We start from the raw sequence: 9,467 nt of genomic DNA on the forward strand, positions 1-9,467 counted from the left end.
GCGCGGGGCCGGGTGTGCGGGCGGGAGGAGACGCGGCGCCGCCGGCGGTCCCCCTGAGGCTCGAGGTGAGACGGGAGGCCTGCTCGTGTTCTCGGGCCTGTGAGGACCCCTGGGGGCCTGGGTACGCGGCGCCGCGGCCGAGGGCCCGAGGAGCCGGGCGTGGCCGGGGCCGAGGGGTCCGGCTGGGTTTCGAGAGCTCAGGCCCAGGCGGACGCTCGGGCCGTGAAGGGCGAGGCCCGAACCTGGGCCGCCTGAGTTGGGTAGCCAGGCCCAAGCCGAGCCGGCGGGGTCGGGAGGCGTGGCAGGTGCCCTAGAGCCTCTCTTGACCTCTGGGAAAGCTAACTTCTCCTTCTGACTTTGCTTCTAGGGCTTTCTTAAGCCTGTTGTTGGCTGCTTGTGAAGCTGCGAGGTGTTCTGGTGTGGCCGGGTAAAGGTCTGGAATAGGACCGGGCCTAGTCGGTATCCCTAGTAGTGGGGAAGGTTGATAGTGGGACGAGAGAGAATGTTTAGGATTAGCATTACAGGTTCAGTATTTGAAAATTAAAACCACAAAGTGAAGACTGGACTCTGGTAGCCTGACGAGTATGGAGAATGTGCTAGAACACGCAGTGGTTGAAAAATTTCAGTCCTAACATTTACATCTATTCGGGGATGGGGAGTAAGTAAGCTAGTAAATTCACAGGATTTTTAAAGCAGGAAAGCTCCCAAAAGCTCTTTGTGGGCAGGTTGTTTTATAGTGGAGGAAACTGAGGCCCAGAGCTCTGAATGATTGGCTCAAGGTCATGCGATTAATTTTATGATCACGTTGGAATTACTGTTGAGGCAGATTTGGTGTAGTTGTTAGGGCTAAGCCCTGATTCAAGTCCTTCATCAGCAATTTGTTGCTATGTGAACTTGGACAGTTTACTTCCCCTTTGTGCCCCAGTTCTCTCCAAATAATGAATATAATACCTGGTGGAGTTGTTAGAATTAAATTGTGTATAAAAAAGGACTTTAACTGCTTGATAAACGATTGAAATAAATTGTTATGGTCTGAATGATGTTGGTCCACTACACCAGCATCCTACTTTTTGAGTTGGTTAAGTCCTGGGACCTAAAGTCACATTTATGGAGATAGAGGAAGAAACTGATTTAGTGGATTAACTGCTGGGCATGACACAAGTGAATGCTGGCTGAAGGAAGTTAAACTGAGCTGAATATTAAAAGGTTGGGAGGACAAAGGTGAGCCACAGTTAGGCTTTTTATCTCTAATTTAGGAAATGGAACGTTTTGCTTAATTTTTTAATAAGTAGAGTTGGTGGGTTGGGAGGATTTGATTTGTTTGGGTTTAGTTTTTTTTAAGGGAGGAACTGTATTGATCTTAAAATCATTCTGTATCTCAGTCTTTTGACAGTGCTGTTTAAGGGCCATGAATAAAATCACTGCTGAACTGTACATTTGCTATAGTTAGAGCAGAGGTAAAAGATGGTGTGGGGAGTTCTGTGCACCACCCGGGGTACACAAGCAAATAAGCGGGGTAACTGGATTATGAGATGGCCAGAATGAACTTTGTATTGGAGTAAATGTGTCGCACAACAAACAAATTTTCTGACCTATCTGATAATGGGTGTTAGCATCCCTCCCTGCCTTACTATCTTAACTCAGCAGTTTCAACTAGCACATTATCTTTCAAGGACCTCGAGAGGTAAACGTTTTGACGGAAGTTGTTGCTGCAGTTTTGGCAATCGTGCTCTTGCATCCTTTCAGTTACAGAGTTCACTTTGCCCTGAGAGATAGCTTAAGGGGGTGAAGTGACAGTTGGTAAGCATAAATGCAGGCTCAAGAGACTTGAATTCCAGGCCCAGCACGGTAACTAGCTTAATGAACTACATTGGTTTCCACCTCTTTAAAATGGGAATGAAGAGTGCCCTGGATACCTTACCAGGAGGGACAAATAAGATGGTGAACATGAAATTACTTTGAATGGCATAATGAACTGTGCAAATAGAAGAATTGGCAGCTCATAACAACTCCTAGGAAATAATAAAAGTGCCTGAACATAATTATAACCTATATAGCTTACCGTAGAACTTTGTCAGTAAAGTGCAGGTTGAATGCTTTGTTAACTAAAACAGATGTGCTTTTAAATTAAGCTTAACTGTGCGCTGTGAAAATTATTTGGAGAATTTTGTTTTTTAAATAATTTAGAATCTTCAGCAATGTTTTGCATATCCACATCTTAAACCTACTTAGTTTATAAAAGAAAAGAAAGTGCTATGGAAAAATAGATTTTAATGTTCCTGTCAGTGAAAAACAAAATTCAAAACTGTAAACTAAGCAGTAGTATGTATCTGTTTTTAAGTGGATGATCATTTACAATAAAGACCACTTTGAATTTTACGTACTTTTTTCCCCCTTTAAGTGCTTCTACTTTTTGACTAGATGCACATGTAGTAATATCAGAGGGACAGAAAGTAGTAGTATTAAAATGGTTATCTGTGACTGGAATCAAATTCCTTTTAAGTGGTTCCTTTTCAATCTAAGACTTCAAATTTCTTATTGCCTTAAAACTCAGGGTTTTAGAACCATCAAAACTTAAATGGTGTCACTGGGCAATACCTAGTAATAGTAGAAATCACTGCTAATGTTGCATTTACTGTAAGCCAAGTACTGACATAAACACTTAACATGCATTTTGTTTATATAACAATCCTAAGAAGTACATAGTGTTGTTATTCTCATTTTAGAGATGAAGAAACTGAGGCCCTGAAGTTATTAAGTAGCTGATTAGGGATTGTGACTTCTGAGTTCCTGCTCATAACACTATTCTATGTTCTATGCCTAACTGTGACCTTGGACAGCTTATGTAACTTCTCTTAGCCTTAGTTTTGTCGTGTGTCACATGGGGATGATAGAACTTCCTGGGGTTCTTCTGAGGGTTAAATTAGACAACCTAAGGTAAGACTTAACATTTTTAAAGGGTATATTGGGACTTCTGTGGTGGTCCAGTGATTAAGACTCTGTGCTCCCAATGCTGGGAGCCCGGGTTTGATCCCTGGTCAGGGAACTAGATCCCACATGCATGCCACAACTGAAAGATCCCGCATGCCGCAGCGAAGATGCTGCGTGCTGCAACTAAGACCTGGTGCAGCCAAAATAAATAAATATTAAAAAAAAATAAAAGGGTATATTAATAAATGAATGGATAGCCTACATGAAAGAAAGACTGCCTCATTTTTTATTACACACTGCCTTTTAAAAAAAAAAATCACTTTTGGGAATTCCCTGGCAGTCCAGTGGTTAGGACTTGGCTCTTCCACTGCAGGGGGCCGGGGTTCGATCCCTGGTTGGGGAACTAAGATCCCACAAGCCATGCGGCATGGCCAAAAAATAAAAATCTTTTTTTTTCCCCCCCAGAAACCTAGAACACCAGCTAGGCCACTTCTTCTGTTCTTCTTTCTAATTTCTCATGGATCAAAGGAATTAGAGGTGAAATTTCCTAACTACTTTTAAGAGGTAAAATTCCACAAAGGAAAGCCCCGAACCAAATGGTTTTAACACCAATCCTTCACAAACTCTTCTAAAAAATAGCAGAGGGAACACTTCCCAACTCATTCTGTGAAGCCAATATTACCATGATACCAAAACCAGACAGACTTCACAGGAAAAGAAAAACATGGAACAGTATCCCTTAAGAAAATAGATGCAAAAATGCTCAAAATGCTAGCAAATGGGATCCAGCAACATATAGAATTATAGGGCTTCCCTGGTGGCGCAGTGGTTAAGAATCTGCCTGCCAATGCAGGGGACACGGGTTCGAGCCCTGGTCTGGGAGGATCCCACATGCCGCGGAGCAACTAAGCCTGTGCGCCACAACTACTGAGCATGAGTGCCACAGCTGTTGAAGCCCGAGCACCTAGAGCCTGTGCTCTGCAGCGAGAAGCCACTGCAATGAGAAGCCTGCGCACTGCAACAAAGAGTAGCCTCCACTTGCCGCAGCTAGAGAAAGCCCGCGTGCAGCAACGAAGACCCAGTGCAGCCAAAAGTAAATAAATAAAATTTAAAAATTAAAAAAAAAAAAAAGAATTATACACCACAACCAAGTGGGATTTATCCCAGAAATGTAAGGTTGGTTCACCAAACTATAATAGAGAATGTAATATACTGCATTAATAAAGGACAAAAACCGCATGATCATTGCAGTTGATAAAGTGCAACACCCTTTCATGATAGAAGCACTCAACAAACTAGGAATAGAAAGGAACTTCCTCAGCCCTCTTGAGACAAATAATCCCTTCTGTGGGATTCCTTCTGTTCCTCTTTCTAATTTCTCATGGATTAAAGGAATTAGACGTGAAATTTCCTAACTACTTTTAAGAAACAAAGTCTTACAAAGAAAAGCCCAGAACCAAATGGCTTCACTGGTGAATTCTACCAAATACTTAGGGAAGAATTAACGCTAGTCCTTCACAAACTCTTCCAAAAATAAAAGAGAGAACACTTTCCAACTCATTCTATGAGGCCAATATTACCCTGATACCAAAACCAGACAAAGACTTCATAAGAAAACCATAGACCGATATCTTTTAAGAAAATAGATGCAAAACTAGACTAACTTGAAAATATTAAAGTTTAAATTTAATTTAAAAATAATTTGAGCCTCCCTTTGTTTTAAAGATTTTTTTTCTGAATGGACCCTTACTGAGCATAAAGATTCTGCCAATGAGAGGTGACAAATGTAGTATTTCTTTAGTGTTTGCCCATTCCTAAAGTTGATCAATTTTGGATTTGTTAAAATTCAATGCAGAATGTGTCTGTTTCCGTTAAATAGAATATTTTGTGTTCAGTTGAAGTCTCATGTACATTATTAAATGTGTATAGTAAAATAATATGGACTTTTTTTAGAATGTTTGCTGAGAACAGAATTATCATTAACCAAAAATAAGTTAAATTTGGGAGGATTCATAAAGAAAATTGGTGGAAGAGCAGGAAAAAAGAAAATCACAGATAAATAGGGATATTTCCCTGTCCAAATGCTATAATTGTATATACACCATTGCAAGGAAGAGTTAAAGACGAAATCATAGAATATAATCAGAGGAAAGCTAGTGTTTCTTGTTACATAAAATCATTCAGCTTTGTTTAAATATAGGAGGTGTACGGGCACAGTTACACCTTTTGGCCCATTCTGGGAATTGAAAATGTATTCACTGTGGTTGTACTAATTTTGTATCAAAGAATAAACCATTTGGGAGCTCCTATGAAGTACTGGACTCTGATAGACATTGTATTATCTTTTTATATTTTCACAGCCAGCCTTCGAGCCACTAATACTACTAGCTACATTATAAAATAAGGAAAAAAGACTCATGGAAATTCAATAAGCTGACCAAGGCCACAAAGAGGATCAGGAAAGTCTAGAACCCAGCTTTCTCTGACTTGACAGTTTACACCATCACATACACCATACTGCCTTTTGTATAAGGAGTTCATTTTCTGAATCATCAGTTTTTAAAATAGAAAACTTCCATCTCTAGAATTCAAGATAAATTCACTCTTTGAAAAGTTAAAAGAGTGAACTGAAACATTAAAAGTGAGTAGATTAGTTTCTCTTGAAGAATACTTCTGACTCAGATTTTGAGAACTGGGCCTTTTGCTCTGTCCTTGGGAAACTGAGAAGCAAGTCAGAAATCATTTATAGTATTTATAAATATATATTACAAATGTGCATATGTTTAGCTCCTGTTTTCTTGGCTTTGTATACATTTGTCTATGTGATCCCAGAGGGTAGAGCTTCTCTGACTTGGATATAGGTTGATAATTACATTTTATTATTAAAAACAAAACACTTATTAACTGGAAGGAAGGGAGTAAGAGGTTCATATTTCTAATCTAACTCATTTCTGAGTCTTCCTCTGTACTTCTGTGCTTTAGAATTTAAAGCTGTTTTCTAGACAACTTTGATCAAGTCTAAAGAACCATCTGTACTGATCCAGTAATAAATTTTTTAAAAGAAGCTTCTAATTTTGAAATAATTATAGACCCACAGAAAGTTGCAAAATAGTACAGAGAGGTCTCTTGTACCCATCACCCAGCTTCCCCCAATAGTAGTATAGGTAGATAACTATTGTAAAATATCAAAACTAGGAAAAAATTGCTCTGGTACAGTCTAAAGACCTTATTCAGATTTCTCCAGGTTTTATATGCCCTTGTGTGTACATAGTTATGTGCAATTTTATCATGACACTAATTCATTTTTGAAATTTTTACTTGTTTGACTTTTTTTTTAATAGAAGGAAAATACCCAAGCTAGAGCGTTAAGTAGTACTAACATACCTATGCGCATTTTTTCCTAGTTAGATAAAAGGTTATGAGTGTATTTTGATATTATCCCCCCAAAACCCCCAACATTTGATTAATAGAACTAATACTACAGAATATTCATACACTTTGAAAACATGGGCAAATACTTTTTATGTTTCCAGACTTTAAGGACACCCTATACAGATTGATCCTGAAGGTCAGAGACTTTTTTTTTTTAAATCCTTAGTAACTAGTTGACACTCATGGAATTGACCACTATCAGCAAACACTCATTTAGTTTCTAACATGTGCTGGGTTTTCTGATGGGCATCAGATATATTCTCCTTTAACCCTTTGTAACGCAGAATTCCAACAGTTCAGTCTTGTGACTGCCAGAAAACAGTCTTGAACTCTGCCACCCAGCATTTATTAAAAGTCCAGTTGAGAGAATTCACTGGTGGTCCAGTGGTTAGGACTCAGTGCTTTCATTCCTGGGGCCTGGGTTCGATCCCTGGTGGGGGAACAAAGGTTCTGCAAGCTGTGCAGTGCAGCCAAAAAAAAAAAAATAAAGTCCAGTTGAGAGATTTATTGATGAGTAATTGAAGGAAGTGCAGTCTGTTCACTTCTCTAGAACCTAGAAATTGTAAGTTTTATTTGTAGATCAAGTTCTGGATCAACAGAAATCAGAACTTGGACTATATAGTGTTGGCCCTCATAGTATTGGTTTTATTGACTTAGGCTTTGCTCTAGTTAAAAACTCAAATTTACATATAACTTAAGGTATTTTAAAGAAAAGTTCACTTCAGTAGACTCATAAATATTAAAAGATTTTCTTGTTCGTGGTTTTGATTTTTAATTGCTGGCTCTCCTGGAGGTCTATGCCTGTAAGTAATTTGTAATTTGGCCAAGACAGGAATTTAAATGGGCCTACTGTGGGACAGTTTGTGGGATTAAGTAGCTTAGTCATGAGTTAGACATCCACCCAGCATTTGCATCCTAGCTCAAAGGGGCACTGCTGTAGAGTAATAGTCTTGCAGTGATAAAAAAAAATTAGAGCGAGAAAATGGCTCTTGGAAGAAAACCAGGAAATGAAGTGCTCCACGAATATGATGGCTTTCAAGCAGAAAGTAAAAGTATGGGAGAAACTGCTATAATGGCATTCAGGAATATGAGAAATCTTGTACTAGTAGAGCTAATGTAGCTTAGTGAGCATGAACTGTGAAGTAGAAGAGACTTAGAAAATGTAGTAAATGTTTATTTACTGCTGGAAAGTTACTCGGTTTAAAGGTACCTAATTTCTTTATTCACTTTTATTCCTGAGCATTCTGGATCTAGGAATCACTTGCTCTGTGGCTTTGGGCAAGTTGGGGGTGGGGGAGATGTGCTATTTGTTTTTTAAAAGCATTATTGCTTTGTTGTTGAGCTACTTGTTACGTATTTCCTATTAATAATCTTAGAAATAGTGGGTGACAACAGAGAAATACGCTCTCTGCTTAGGAGTCTGTAAATGTTAAGACAAATGAAGAGGGTTTTTTAAAAAAAATATTTATTTTTATTTGGTTGTGCCAGGTCTTATGTGCAGCAGGTGGGCTCCTTAGTTGAGGCATGTGAACTCTTAGTTGTGGCATGCATGTGGGATCTAGTTCCCTGATCAGGGATTGAACCTGGGCCCCCTGCATTGGGAGCATGGAGTCTTAACCAGTGTGCCACCAAGGAAGTCCCCAACTGAATGGTTTTGAAGGGAGAAAAACGCTTCTGAAATCTTTTTAGACACTAAAATGTGAAAAATTATTTTGTGTTTCTAAGGCAAAACCAGTATAGAATTACCAAGTAAGGTATTGGGAGACAGGAGACTTGGCCTCTGATCCTGATTCTGCCAATAACTGGTTTTTGGCAAATCAATCACATTTGGGGCATAATAATGGAACATCTTTTTTTAAAAAAATAAACTAATTTTTACAGAGTAGTTTTGGATCTACAAAAAGATTATAAAGATAGTACAGAGTATTCCCATATAACCTATACCCAGTTTCTGCCATTATTAACAACATTAGTATAGTACGTTTATTATAATTAACGAACCAATATTGATGAATAATTACCAACTAAAGCCCATATTTAATTCAGATTTCCTTTGTTTTTACTTGCTGCCCTTTTTCTGTTCCATGATACCACATTACATTTAGTCATCATGTCTCCTTAAGCTCCTCTTGGCTGTGACAGTTTTTTAGATTTTCTTTGTTTTTTGATGACCTTGACATATTTTGAGGACTACTGGTCAGATTATTTTGTAGCATGTCCCTCTATTGGGATTTCTTTGATGTTTTTCTCATGACGAGAGGGAATATGGATTTTTGGGAAGAAGACCACAGAGGTTAAAGTACTGTTTTCATCACATTTTATCAAGGGTACATACTATCAACATGACCTATTACTTTGGATGTTGACCTTGATCAGCTGGCTGAGGTAGTGTTTGCTAGGTTTCTCCACTGTAAAGTTCTTGTTTATCCCCCTTTCCATACTGTGCTCTTTGGAAGGATATCAATATCACTATGTGTAGCCCACACGTAAGGAGTGGGGGGTTATGTTCCACCTCCTTGACAGTGGAGTATCTACATCCGTTACTTGGAATATTTCTTCATGGGAAATTTGTCTCTTCCTCATTTATTTATTTATTCAATAATATATTTGTATTGTATAGATTCATGGGCATTTATTTTATAATTTGAGGTATAATCCAGTACCACTTATTTTGTTGCTTGTATTGTTCCAGCTTTGGCCATTGCTTTTTCTTGTGTTCCTTTGACATAGCCCCCATCACTGTGGGTGTTCTGTTTTTGTTTTGAACACTTCCCTTTCTGGCACTGCAAGATGCTCCAGGTTCGTCTTGTATATTTCCTGCCCAATCCTAGAGTCAACCAAGGAACACTGTTTCATTTTATTCGAGATGATATTGGAAACCAAGATCCTTGCTACTAGGTGTATTTATTGCTACTGGGGTGTAGCAGTTTCTTGTATGCCCTCTTAGCTGACAGAGCAAGGAAATATATGTGTGTATACTAACTGGTATATATGCACATATCTATAAATACTTCTCTGTGTAACCCTCTGTATATTAAGATAAACATGAATTCATACTATAGTCTCTCTCGCCCATTACCATGAGGATTATTTTAGCCTCTTTC

General features: G+C 38.7%; 1 protein-coding gene across 2 annotated transcripts in view; it reads left to right on the forward strand.

The window, feature by feature from the left end:
* The window catches only part of CANX (calnexin), a 33,084-nt gene continuing 23,617 nt past the window's right edge, over positions 1–9,467 (forward strand). Inside the window, exon 1 of one of the 2 annotated variants that reach the window (XM_007465501.1) lies at positions 1–65. The gene's annotated coding sequence lies outside the window, so the exon portion shown is untranslated. The remainder of the gene's footprint in view (positions 66–9,467) is intronic. The other variant, XM_007465500.1, reaches the window with a different exon arrangement.

Source organism: Lipotes vexillifer, unplaced genomic scaffold (assembly GCF_000442215.2).
Source record: "Lipotes vexillifer unplaced genomic scaffold, Lipotes_vexillifer_v1.1 scaffold613, whole genome shotgun sequence".
Taxonomy (NCBI): Eukaryota; Metazoa; Chordata; class Mammalia; order Artiodactyla; family Lipotidae; genus Lipotes; species Lipotes vexillifer.